General features: G+C 39.5%; 1 long non-coding RNA gene across 1 annotated transcript; it reads left to right on the top strand.

Annotated features, from left to right (window-relative positions):
- The first annotated feature begins 13,282 nt into the window (after positions 1-13,282).
- Positions 13,283-14,272, top strand: LOC136245805 (uncharacterized). The gene is made up of 4 exons (XR_010696136.1): positions 13,283-13,772; positions 13,822-13,946; positions 13,996-14,120; positions 14,170-14,272. It is a non-coding gene; the product is annotated as an uncharacterized lncRNA (long non-coding RNA).
- The last annotated feature ends 35 nt before the right edge of the window (positions 14,273-14,307 follow it).

Raw genomic sequence — 14,307 nt, 5'->3', positions numbered from 1 at the left:
AAATAAAAATGGCACATATTTAAAGATTTAAATCCATTTTTCTCAAAAGTAACTTAATGTTACTTATCCCCTTTTTCCACTGAGGTCTTCAATTGAATTCGTCGCTTTTGCAATTGAATTCGTCGCTTTTGCAGTTAAATTCGTCCATAACAAGAATGGCAGTTGGAGCAAACATGAAAACATGATGTAGCAGCTGCTACAAGAACTTGTTCAAGTACAACAGTAGTAAACAACTCTTTATAAGGCAATAATTCTTCCTCTACAGCCTCTCCAACAACATTCCAAACTCTACTACTCCATTCGCGATGGGTGTGGTCACTCGCGAGCAAGCTAATTAACTTGTCAGACAGCTATCAACTTTGCGTACTACCAGCTTCAATTACCTTCTAGTGTCTCAAGTGTAACTCACCAAAGCATAAATAGTTCATCTCTTAATGAACGGGTTGGTTTCTTGGAGCCGTTTTGTTTATGACGAATTGTAATGCAAACGCGACGAATTCTATTGCAAAACCGACTAATTCAACTGCAAAAGCGACGAATTCAATTGCAAAACCGACGAATTCAATTGCAAACGGGACGAATTCAATTGCAATACCGACGAATTCAATTGCAATACCGACGAATTCAATTGCAAACGGGACGAATTCAATTGCAAAGGCGACGAATTCAATTGCAAAGGCGACGAATTCAATTGCAAAAACCTGTAAGAAAAATAATAACAAAACAACTTAAGAATGCTTTAGCCAAATACTACAGACTTTCCAACCTTGGAAAAGTTTTGTGCGGGTAAATCAACCCTCAGTTACCTGTAACTAGCCAAGTGTAAGCAGAGCCCACATTCATGTGGGCTAAAAACAAGTAAGACAGCAAAGGTAGACAAACTTGTGAATTGACTGGTCCCTAACTGCTATCTTCCATATTTTGGAGAAAAGGGTATCAGGAAACACATACAGGATTGCCTTACAGAAAGAAGGAGGCAGCCATGACTATAAACAGGTAATTTATGCATTTCACATGCATGCTTGGTCTTAAATATGTCTTATTAGCCATGAAAGAAGAAAGTAAAAGCAGTGGAGAAACCTGCTAAAGTGAAAAGAAAACCAATAAGGTGGAGAAAGAAGAGATAGGTGGAAAGAAGAGGTCAATAAAAGTACTGAGAGCAGCGAAGAAGAAAAGATTGGTATTAGTGAGAATGTGGAAGCTGGGAAGACCAGTATAGTGAATGAAATAAAAAAAGATTGGTGAAAGGGGGAGAAAAAGAGATTGGCAAAAAAGTGGAGAAAAAGAAAATGGCTGGTGAAAAGGTGAAAGGGAAAGAGATGGGTAGAATTCTCAGATTTTTTGGAGTGCACCAAATAAAAGACGTATCCTGCAATCTGCTACGTGTGAATCCCAAAGAAAGAAGCCAGCTGTAGACGATACAATCTGCATACAAGGAATATGTTTAAACTCAAGATATACAATCCACAAACTGAAGAAATTGTTTTATTTTCCTACTGATAGGTTTATTAATGCAGTATTCCCACTATATTTTCCAAGAATGGGATTTGCATTTTTTTTCCTGTGCATTTTTTCCCTGAGGTTTACTGGTGCACTATTATTATGTATGCATTGAACAGTATGTAAGTATCATGAAGCATTCACTATGTTTCTTGAATATCCTATAGTAAAAAACTTTGGAGGCCAAAAAGTTTGGTGAAAACCCACTATGTAGAAAATTTGGCGAATAGGGTTCACCTTTAATTTTTTACCACCTATGATCAAAAGTATCATGTACTCTATCACTCAAATGCAACGTCACTACAGATGAATTGATTGATTGATTTGTAGCTGGAATATACAGCTTGTTGCTGATAGTATGAGCTGAAACATCACAGCTCCAGTAAAGTGGAGAGGATGGAATTGGGGGTGTTGTAAGCAGAGGTAAGTGGATGGATGAATTCATTTTCAATATTAAGAAACATGATAAGCCTACTGTTAAAATGATGTTGTTCTAGAGTAGGCCAATTAAATTCCAATATCATGCCTGGAAACCCTTATTTTTTGTACATGTTCTTTACCGTCTGGTCTCAAAGTGAATACAACTTTTTGACAGTGTCATACTTACCTAACCAGTGCAAGAAACGGCAGTCCTTGTTAATTACAGATGTTGATGCCCAGGATGTGGCAGGGACAGCTGGTGTTGACGTCCAGGATGAGACAGGGACAGCCAATGGTAACAATAGTGCAAGCAATGATAATGGACTTAACGGGGGAACACCATCTCTGGGAATTTCTATAGATCTTTCCAGTCTATTTAGACCACCCACCAGGCAAGCTAATCCACCTTTGCCATCCACCATTACTTTGGTTGGGGATCCATTTACGCAGCCTGTGGGACCATAAAAAACCCTTACACTACTTTTCGCATCCCCTAGAGTTGAATGCTTAGGGAAACTACTACATGTGAAAATAAAAACCATTCAGTTCAGTAACTACTTCCACAAAATTAAGAGTGCTTGGCCACTATAGATGTTTGGTTGGTATGGCTAGGGTAGCCTATGCAGCATGTAGCACAACACAGGCAAAAGCGGTGCACCAGCAAAAACGGCAAGCCTTCATCAAAAAGTATGTTGTCTTGACAATCGAAACAAACTTATGCTGTGTAGGTGCCGAATTTGGTATAATATAGTAAAAACCATTTTCCCCATGTACTGTAAGAGTAAAAGACTGAAGGAGTAAAGAAAATCATTTTATATAAGTGTCAAGCTGCTGTTGTCAGTGTCAGATGATATGTCACTATCACTAGAGTCACTTTCCTGTGTAGCAGTTTTGAACTCTGTTTAGATTGCTGCAGCCTCTAAATCTTCAGGAACATCAGCAGAATTGTATGAATCCTGTAAAATATAATCTAATCCAAAACAACCAAGCTGTAAAAAAGAGTGTAGTCCTCAAAAAGGCTATGGTGAAAAGATGTAAAATCCAAGGTGGCGGCCATGAAATGGTTGTGATGGTAGGTTAATGGTAAAAATTTAATAACAACAATTCAGGTAAATTTTGGTGCCGCTTGGTCTTGGCACAAAATTCACCTGAATTGTCATTATTAACCATTGACCTACCATCACAGCCATTTCTTGGCCACCACCTTGGATTTCACATCTTTTTTCACCATAGCCTTTTTGAGGGCCTCACTCTTTTTATAGCTTGGCTGTTTTGGATTAGATTTCACTTATTTTTGTATTTGTATACCTCAAAGCCGGCCATAGGTTGGCTTTGGAGCTTTTTTAATCTATCTTTTTTCTTTACCACAGCAAGAAGAAAAGATGGAGCAGATGTTAAATACTTTAAATATTTCTGATTTTATCAGTAAATGTACAAATTATATATATAATACATTATATTTATAACAGAACTCTACATGGTGGTTTCTTTGTAACTGAACACTCTACAAGGTGAGTCCTTCTAAATGATCTCTCTACAGGGTGAATTGTTTGTAGCTGAACTATCTATAAGGTAACTTCTAGCTGATCTCTCTACAAGATGATTAGTTTCTAGCTGATCTCTCTTTGTTTGCAGCTGAACTCTCTACAAGGTAGCTGATCTCTCAACAGGATCACTTGTTTCTAACTAATCTCTCTACAGGGTGAATTGTTTGTAGCTGAACAAACACTCTACACCTCATGCTGTTGACTAAGCAGCTCATCAGATGACTCAGCATCACTGCTGAAGGAAGATGTGTTGAGCTCAGTGTTCTCTGAGTGATTTAAGTATAACATTAGAAATATATATGTACATGTGAATTTTATGCATATCACCTTTGTACCATCTCTGTTCAAATTTGTTGTAAAATTTGGCATAATGATGATAGAAAGTATTCTTGGGGACTTTCCTCTTATGGAAACAAGAGTAAAATGAACAGAGATGGTACAAAGGTGATATGCATAAAATTCATATGTAGAAAAACTGATTAACCAAGATTGGATATGGCAAAGATTATGTGAATCAATTTTTAGTTGGAAAATCCCAATTTAACAAAATTGGTTTTTAAAATTGTTGTAGTGTTGTTGTTTTTTTTAGTATAGCAAATCCATATTAGTTTAGTTCTAGTTCTAGTACCCATAGTCCAATACAGTTTGTCAGTTTTTTGTTCATTCTTTTTCGGCAGATTAAAGGTCTTCACTTGTAGTTATATTTATTTTCCTCAAGGGTGTGGAGAAATTCTTGAAGGACATCCATTTCTGGTTTTTCCACCCCATATGGTACAGTTGAAGGGCTTGGATTTGACTGACTCGAACTTATCACTTTCCAATAACCCAATAGTTTCTGAAAATTATTGTCAATTTTAGGAGATAGTCATGCAATATACAGCTGTTACAGTAGAAAAAATTTAATAGACCACAACTTCTGAATGAAATCAGCTATCAACTTCAAAGATTTATTTTTATTTCAGAAAGATACCTTTTGTTTTTGTATGTACAGTGTTTTAACATGCCTTAATGAGATGGTTAATTTTCTGTACAAATGTGCATGCACCATTGGTCAATGTATTGTATGTCATCTATAAAAGTTCTGCAGTTTGGTTACCCTTGCAGATTGAATTTATCCATTTGAATTTTTCTGTGCACATTATTGACAAGTGTGAAGTGCAACCTCATACTGGGATGCTGTCATTCTCTTCATTACTGCTAAGCCCTGGGAGTCTTCTAAATCTATTAATATAAAATCAAGGAGTAATTACATGAGCTTAAAATGAATTAACAGCAAAGCTCATATGTTCAAGCTTTTCTTGCAACAAGACTTGCGTTACTCAAAATCTTTTCATGTAATTTCATAATCTGTGACATTCTCTGATACATCCATTTCCTAGGAATCTTGCAGATAGTTTTCATGCATTTGGTGCATTGGTTTAAGAATTATTAATTTTTTTACCCTTGATTTTTTGGCCTCAATTGGACGAGAAACATTGTTACAGAATTGTTGTGGGCATGAAATATTATGATGTGTATTAGAAAGAAAGGAGAACTGAAAGCTGATAACATTTCATTTAACATAAATTATCCTACAGTAGTTGTTACAAAGAATTTGAAAATCTCCAGTTCAGGTCAAAGGTACTGAAAATTGTACTGTGCAGTAAAGCATAATAATCATGAAATGATAACAAATAATCATTAACCTATTATATCAACAAATTAATCATCATAGATATGTAGATATACAGTTGAAATGTTTGTTACCATAGTCTGTGTGTAGCTCATAGTAGACCAGCAGACTCATCGTCATGTTGGCCCATGTCTACCTCATGATCACTTCCCTCTTTTGCACCTTTTTCTTGTCCCACTTTTTCTGGTACTTTTTACAATCTTTAAAATTGACTTCAATAAGTAAGACAAAATATCTCCTCAACTTTCTCTTTGTCAAGTGGGTGTTTTTTACTATTTTTCTCCCTCTTATAAACAAAGATCCATGCTCTTCTTCCTTGGTGAAGAACACATCCATCAAGTATAGACCATATCATTTGCTCTAATTCACTGTACATTAATTCCAATCATTGTTTTCTCAGGTTGATCTCCATTACTTGGTTTACTGTAATTGTTTTCGTAAAAGTGTGTGTGTGTACCTATCTACCTATCTACCTATGTTTGTCCGTACGCACCCATGTGAGCAAATCCTTTAAGTGGTAAAAGCAGTCAGCCTATGAAATTTTAACAGCTCGTATTAAACTTAAGCATAGGCAAGGTTTACAGTGAAGCGGTTTCTTTTCGCTGGTTCAAAATACGGGTGTAGCGACTCTCTACGAACTTCGTGAACTACCTCGCCATTGAGATATTCAGTTATTTAACTACCCAAAACACCTTAGCAAGACTTTTAGGTTAATGGGAAATGCGTAAAACTCTGGTCTTTAAAAGGGGTGTGTCCCTACATACGCGAACGAAAATGAAGGACCTCCTTGAGGGTTTGTAGAGAGAATGTGTGGAAAAAAACACTATAGACAAACCATAAAACATTTGAGAAGATACTTCTGTGCATAATAAGTTGTTGAAAGCGGTTTGTTCGAAATGCGTTACTTAGTAGTGCTTAGCAACGTATTAATAATTGCGTGCACGTGACATTCTAAGGTAACCAAGGCGACTCGGTTCATGGAGCTGTCCGTGATAATGGAGTTTTATCGTGGTTATTTAAGTTAATAGACAAGGTTAACTTATTCTCAATGTTGTTTATGAGTCTTTCTAAAAGCTATTATATTGTGACTCTTTCTTTTATGCAGTTTTGTATTCAGTCTCTAGTGGTGAAAATATAAAGCGGCTTAAACTGTGTGGCCACGCGAGATTAATGTATTGTTAGCAGTATATGAGGTCAGTCAAAGTGTAATTGTGTAGAAGAAATGCAATGCCTTATAAATAGTATATCAGTTCTCTCTATGTTTTAAATATTAAGTTATAGGGTTTTAATAAGATTTGTGCTAAAAGGGGATATGCTTATGTATTACATTACTTGTATTTGTAATTTCTGTCAAATACTGTATGCAATATCTCAGGGCACACCTGCTGTTGCTGTTTTCCCTAACAATATTGACATATATATATATAATATATATATATATATAATGAGTTGTGCAGTTCTTTCACTGAGTGTAGTTGATAAAATAATATTTATCTGTGCAATTATCAGTTATGTATGCATGCATGCACAAATATGTCTGTATACACCACATAACAATGGCCTACTGTATAATTGCAAGTTCTGGTGATTGAATTTGTCACTTTGGCAAATGAATTTGTCCCGTTGCCAATTGAGTGATTAGAATTAGACTTCATCCGTAGCAAGATTGGCAGCTGGAGAAAACAAAAAAAAAAGTTATAGCAACTGCTAAAAGACAACTGTAGTAAACAACTCTTTATAAGTGATAATTCTTTCAGTACAACTTCTTTAGCAATATTTGCAACTGTGCTGATGGGCATGGTCACTCACCTCACAAACAAGGTAAATTAACTTTCCAGTCATGCATTGCCTTCGTGTACAAGCACACTTTCTAGAATCACAAGCCTAACTCTCCATGGTAGATTAATTCACTTTGTGATGAGCAGTTGTTTTCTTGACGATGGCTTACCTATGACGAATTCAATTGCCTAAGTATTCAATCACCACAGCAACGAATTCAATTGCCAAACCTGTATGTTTCTGCGTATGTATGTATGCATGTACGTATGTATGCATGTATGTATGTACGTCCTATATGCATGAATGTATGTGTATATGTATATATGTTTTACGTGCATGAATGGATGAATGTACACTATTGCAGAACTCATCATCAATATGTTTTCATCTATTTATCTGTAAAATTCTGGTTAATTACTTCATATGGAAGAGTTGAATTTGTCACAGCCAAATGATAGGTTAGCTAGAGAACGTGAGCGTCAGCGCAAAAGAAGGGCCGCGGAAAGCTCAGAAGAAAGGGCTCATAGGAAGCTTTCTGATAAAATGCGGAAAGCTTCAAAGAGAGCTATTGAGACACCAGCACAAAGGGAGAGTAGATTAGCCAAACAGAGTGAGAGAATTGCTAGACAGCGAGTTCTGAAACACAAACTCAGAAATTCCAAAGACTTGAAAGTATGCGACAAAGGGAGGCTAATAAGCGTGCCAGTGAGGCAGAGATTGAAAGGGAGCATAGACTGGCAGCTACGAGAGAGAGAGAAGCTAACTGGCGTTCTAGTGAGACAGACAATGAAAGAGAGCACAGACTGGCGGTTATGAGAGAGAGAGAGGCTAACCAACGTGCCAGTGAGACAGAGAATGAAAGGGAGCATAGACTGGCAGCTACAAGAGAGAGAGAAGCTAACTGGCGTCCTAGTGGGACAGACAATGAAAAAGAGCACAGACTGGTGAGACTATGAGAGAGAGAGAGGCTAACCAACGTGCCAGTGAGACAGAGAATGAAAGGGAGCATAGACTGGCAGCTACAAGAGAGAGAGAAGCTAACTGGCGTGCTGGTGAGACAGACAATGAAAGAGAGCACAGACTGGCGGTTATGAGAGAGAGAGAGGCTAACCAACGTGCCAGTGAGACAGAGAATGAAAGGGAGCATAGACTGGCAGCTACAAGAGAGAGAGAAGCTAACTGGCGTGCTAGTGAGACAGACAATGAAAGAGAGTACAGACTGGTGACTATGAGAGAGAGAGAGGCTAACCAACGTGCCAGTGAGACAGAGAATGAAAGGGAGCATAGACTGGCAGCTACAAGAGAGAGAGAAGCTAACTGGCGTGCTAGTGAGACAGACAATTTAAGAGAGTACAGACTGGCGGTTATGAGAGAGAGAGAGACTAGTCAACGTGCTAGTGAGACAGAAAATGCAAGTGAAGAACGGCTCACAAGTATAAGAGAGAGGGTAACAAATCTGCGAGCTGGTGAGACAGATGACCATATAGAACAGCGGCGACATTCAAATAGAGTTAGGACTGCATCCAGGAGAGCCCTTGAGAGTGCAGAGCAAGCACAAAGTAGGCGCGACATCAACCGAGTAAACCAGAGTATGAGAAGAAATGCAGCCCGTCAAGCCACTCATGACCGCAACAGAGTGGCTGTAGAACAATTTAAGCGCTCAGTGTATGTAGGTCCGTTTAACCCCTGTTATTGTTGCACTCGCTTGTGCTACAATAATGGTGGATCATACATAAATAGGGCTGACCCTCTCCTCCTCCCAGTCCACAACAGGGAGTTGAGTAGTGCTGCTACAGACTGTGATGGTATGGTGTGGGTATGTTCACGATGCAAACCCTTCTTACGAAAGCAAAAATTGCCACCCTTTGCATTAGTGAACAACATGCGAGTTAGTGCCATCCCCCCAGAGCTCAGCTGTTTAAATAACATGGAAAAAAGGTTGATTTCACGTGTGCAACCTTTCATGAAGCTGGTAGTGCCTCCCATAGACATCAGTACAGAGGGCATTATTCATCTTTTAGAGAATCTTGATACATCTAAAGCTCCTGGCCCTGATAAGGTTCCAACTAGACTTCTAAAGGAACTTGCTTTTGAGTTTGGACCCATCTTATCTGTGATTTACAAGGCATCATTGGAACAAGGTCAATTACCTCATGATTGGAAGAATGCAAATGTGGTTCCAATATATAAGAAAGACGATAGGTCTTGCCCATTGAATTATCGGCCGGTTTCCCTAACATGCATATGCTGTAAAGTGTTCGAGCATATTATTAGTTCTAACATTTATAAACACCTGGAGGATAATAATATCTTATGCAATAATCAGAGTGGTTTTAGAAAGGGTCACTCTTGTGAAACCCAACTTCTATCAACTGTGGATGACTTTTTACAAAATTTGAATTCAGGCTTGCAAACTGATGTGCTGTTACTAGATTTTAAGAAAGCGTTCGATAAAGTTCCACATCAACGTCTGTGCCATAAGTTATCACTGAAACATCCATTTCCAGTTACCACCTTCCTATGCCAATAACCACATGTACAAGAGGGCACTCTTACAGATTCAGACAGGTATCAGCCCACTTAAACATTTATTTGCACTCTTTTTTCCCTGCCACTATCAAAATATGGAACAGCCTCCCAGCTACTGTAATTGAAGCAACCAATGTAGATGACTTTCAGAAAAGGATTGTAGACTATTTATGTATTAATCCAGCTATATAGTCTAAAATGTTGTACATTTTGTTTTCTTGCATGTATCTGTGCTTTATACTCCCTAATGGAGGTCTGCACAGTATTAATAATAAATAAATAAATAAATAGTGCTTCCTTATGGCCAGCGTGCACTCAAGGGTCAGACCATCAATTTTCCTGTTAACACAAGTGAAATATGTCAGTCATTGCCGAAGACCCTTGGTAACGCTGGGATTGTACTCATTGCACCTCCAAGAGCAAGCAGGTCAGAACAATCTGAAATCCCATCACGTCAAACATACTTTAGTGTTCGGCGACCATTGTTGATAAGGGCTCTCCATTGGTTGAAAGACTATAATATGTTATATAGAGATATAGAGATTGAAGGTGATACAGATGACAATGAGATCGGCCCTCAAGAGGAACCAGGTGATTTGTTGGAAGAGGAAGAAACATCTGTAATCCGAAGAGATCACCAGGTTCCTAATGTTGAAGTTTCCGATGTTTTGAACACGGATGGCCCACCAGTTCATGAACTCAATCATGTTCAAGGTGCCCCTATTAGCTTATTTACATCCACTACTGCAGAGCAAATGGCCTTTCCAACATTGTTCCCAGATGGGAGAAATGGATACATGACTTCTAGAGATCCACCAGTCAGTACATTAAATTATTTTCAGTCACGCCTTCTTAGTGAGGACAATAGGTGGGCTAGTCATATACCCTATCTCTTTTGGGGACTAAACGTATATGAGCAGCGCCGTTTAAGTGAAAGCATATCAGTAGCTGTACGTCTAAGGTCAGAAGGAGGCAATGCCCGTGGTAGTCATCAACATAGAAGAGAGCCAGTGGATGGACCATCTGGAGATAGACAACCACCAGAATCTAGAGAATGCCTCACTGCTGGACAACTCAGGGACCTTGCGAGCAACCCAGAGTTGTCTGACAGTTGTTATGGCTTTCTGCATAACATGAGGTCAACCATAGCCTATTGGCAAAGAGCAAAAATGGACTTACTCTCTATGTTTAAGACTCTAGGTGCTCCAACATATTTTATAACATTGACTGCTGATGATATGAACTGGCCTGATTTGCTCTTTGTCTTGGCAACACGAGCAGGAATGGAAGTAATGGAAGAAAGTGTGTGTGATTTGACAGCAGAACAGAAACACCAGCTCCTGCTCAGTGATCCTGTTACTACAGCTAGACATTTCTCTCAGAGATTTCAAAAGATTCTCGAATTCATGAAAGGTCCATCAAAACCCATTGGGGAAATAGTAGACTACTTTTGTCGCATTGAGTTTCAGCCAAGGGGCAGCCCCCACGTTCATTCGCTGTTTTGGGTGAAGAATGCTCCTGACCTTCAAACAGTTGAAGGTCTGCGAGACGTCCCCAGCTTCATTGACCAGTATATCACCACAAGAATACCACAAGACGGTGAGGATGATGAACTGCGTGAACTGGTCTTGAGGTTGCAAAAGCACAAACACACACACACGTGTAAGAAAAACAGCGGAATTGGTTGTCGATTTGATTACCCCAAACAACCTAGTCCTGTTACCCATCTCAAAACTCATGCAGATGGAGGTAACAAAGCTAGGTTCTACATAATCAAACGTGAAGAAGGTGCAGAAATAGTAAATCCCTATAACCCATATCTCCTGTTAGCCTGGAGGGCTAACATGGATATACAGGTGGTTGGTTCTGTGTATGGTGCCGCCGTGTATGTGACCCATTATATTTGTAAGGATGAGTCACAAGTACTGAAGCAAGCTATTGCTGAACAGCTGGCAAATTTTCCTGCAAATGCAACAGCACGCGATAGACTTAGGAAAATTGGGAATACACTTTTAAGTCATCGTCAGCTCAGTCAACAAGAAGCTGCTTTTCTGTTGGCAGGTCTGCACCTAAAGGGCTCATCACGTGCAACAGTGTTTATCCCTGCTATTCCTAAACGGCGTCGTACTAGACTTGTGAGACCTTCACACCAATTGCGTGAACTGGATGATGGTGATACGAATGTTTTCATGCATGGTCTCATTGATCGCTATGCTGCACGCCCAGCAAGTCAACCATTTGACAATATGACACTAGCTCATTTTGCTGTGTGGTATAATACAGTCAGTGGTACATACGACGAAGGTGAAAACTCTGATGACAGTGCTAGTCGACTACCACGTTTTCAACTTCAGAATAACCTGGGAACTATTGTACAGAGAAGGCACCAAGCTTGCTTGAGAGTTCCAATAATGACACCAGAATCCCATGGAGATGATTATTATTACCATCTTTTGTTGTTGTATTTCCCATGGTGTCAGGAGACACAAGACCTGCTTGGAGAGCATGCAACTGCTCAGGAAGCATTGTTAGCAAAGAGGGACCAACTACAGTTCCTTAACTCAGAACACAATGCATTTGCTGAAGAAGTACAACAAGCCATACAACAGTTGTCTGAAATACAGAATACTTACGGTGACAATGTATATGCGCCTGTTGCTCCTAATGCAGTGCAGCATACTTTAGAAGTAGAAGCTGAAACTGCAGGGTTTGACCCAATGTATGATGCAGATGAGAATGTTGAGCAAGCTGCATTGGTTGAATCGGATGGTCCCCAAGAAGTATCTGCTCAGGAACATAGTGATATTCAGGCTGCCCTCTTTGATGATAGAGATAACAACATACTCTCTAGGTTAAGAATGACAGATCGTGAGTATCAAGAAAAGGTTGCTAGCTTGACTGATACTCAAAGAGTAGCATTTGACCATGTGGTACAGTACAATTGTGCTCGCCACCAATACTTCATGAGAGAGAGAGAGAGACACTCTCCCGGAGCCACTTCACCTGTTCATCACAGGTGGAGCTGGCACTGGTAAGAGCCATATCATTAGTGTAATCAAGGAACACATTGAACGAGCACACACAGGGTCTCAAAATGCTTGCATGTTGATGGGCCCAACTGGTGTGTCGTCATTTAATATAGGGGGAACGACTGCTCACCGTGCACTATGCCTCCCTGTAGAACACAACAATTCTACAAGATATACCAAACTCAGTGCTGAAAGGTTGCATGAGTTGAGGATATTATGGAAAGATGTTCATACTGTTGTCATAGACGAAATCAGTATGGTGTCATATGAGACCTTTGTGTTCATCCATAAAAGGCTAACAGAAATTAAGGGAACCGATGACACCGAGATTCACTTTGGTGGATTAAACATAATTGCTGTTGGTGATTTCTATCAGCTTCCACCTGTTCGTGATCGCTTTATATTTCAAAATGGCAAGGGCTACACACAAGGCTCAACACACTTGTGGAGAGAATTGTTCACAGTGATTGAGTTGACTGCGAACATGCGCCAAAGAAATGATACATGTTACTCAGAAATACTGAACAGAATAAGGACGGGGAAGCAGAACATTGTATCCTAGAATCCCGTCACCTCCCACAAGGTGTAACATCACGAACTGTCCCTGAAAATCTCATTCCCACAGATGATAATAGTTGTGCAGGACTTCCACGTATGTTGAAATTAGCAGTGGGTGCTCAGGTGATGCTAAGACGTAACATCATGTGTGAAGATGGCTTAGTAAATGGTGTCCGTGGGGTGATTGTTAGATTTAAATGGAATACAGAATGTCAATACCAACCAGGGTCACTTCCAGCTGCAGTACTTGTAAAATTCCATGACCCACGTGTAGGAAGGATTCATACAATACAAGTACCTGGTACCAACGGAGTTGAGGCTGTAGAGATTAGGCCTATTTCAGCCAAATTCTTTGCTCCACAAGGTGTAACATTGCAACGAACTCAATTGCCATTGCTATTGTGTTGGGCTGCAACTATCCACAAAGTACAAGGATTATCTTTAGATGCAGCTGTAATTGATCTGGGTCCAGCCATGTTTGAAGATGGCATGGCCTATGTAGCCCTCAGCAGGGTGCGAACTGTAGAAGGGGTCGCCCTGCTTGACTTAGTTAGTGCTAAAATTAAGACATCCAAAGCAGCATCCCAGGAGATGGAACGGCTGCGCAGTGTTACCAACAATGATTCATAAAGCATGTACAGATATATAAAGCACCATACTGAGACCTAGGTATATCAGAGTACAAAGGGAGGAGAATGGAGGTTGGATGGGAGGAAAGACCAAGCACAAAATAACAATGTAAGTTCTTTAAATGCAATGTATTCTAATTAATTCATACTGTTGTTAGGTTGTGCAAGGACTCCACTTTGTAGACACACACTACAGACGTGTTGAGACCTATAGCTATATCAGAGTGCAAGCGGAGGAGAATGGAGGTTGGATGGGAGGAAAGACCAAGCACAAAATAACAATGTAAGTGCTTTAAATGTAGTGTATTCTAATTAATTCATACTGTTGCTAGGTTGTGCAAGGACTCCACTTTGTAGACACACACTACAGACGTGTTGAGACCTATAGCTATATCAGAGTGCAAGTGGAGGAGAATGGAGGTTGGATGGGAGGAAAGACCAAGCACAAAATAACACTGTAAGTGCTTTAAATGTAGTGTATTCTAATTAGTTCATACTGTTGCTAGGTTGTGCAAGGACTCCACTTTGTAGACACACACTACAGACGTGTTGAGACCTATACCTATATCAGAGTACAAGCGGAGGAGAATGGAGGTTGGATGGGAGGAAAGACCAAGCACAAAATAATAATGTAAGTGCTATAA

The sequence above is a fragment of the Dysidea avara genome, chromosome 15, assembly GCF_963678975.1.
Source record: "Dysidea avara chromosome 15, odDysAvar1.4, whole genome shotgun sequence".
Taxonomy (NCBI): Eukaryota; Metazoa; Porifera; class Demospongiae; order Dictyoceratida; family Dysideidae; genus Dysidea; species Dysidea avara.
The sequence above is the reverse complement of the archived record's forward strand: the minus strand, read 5'-3'. Positions and strand labels throughout refer to the sequence as shown.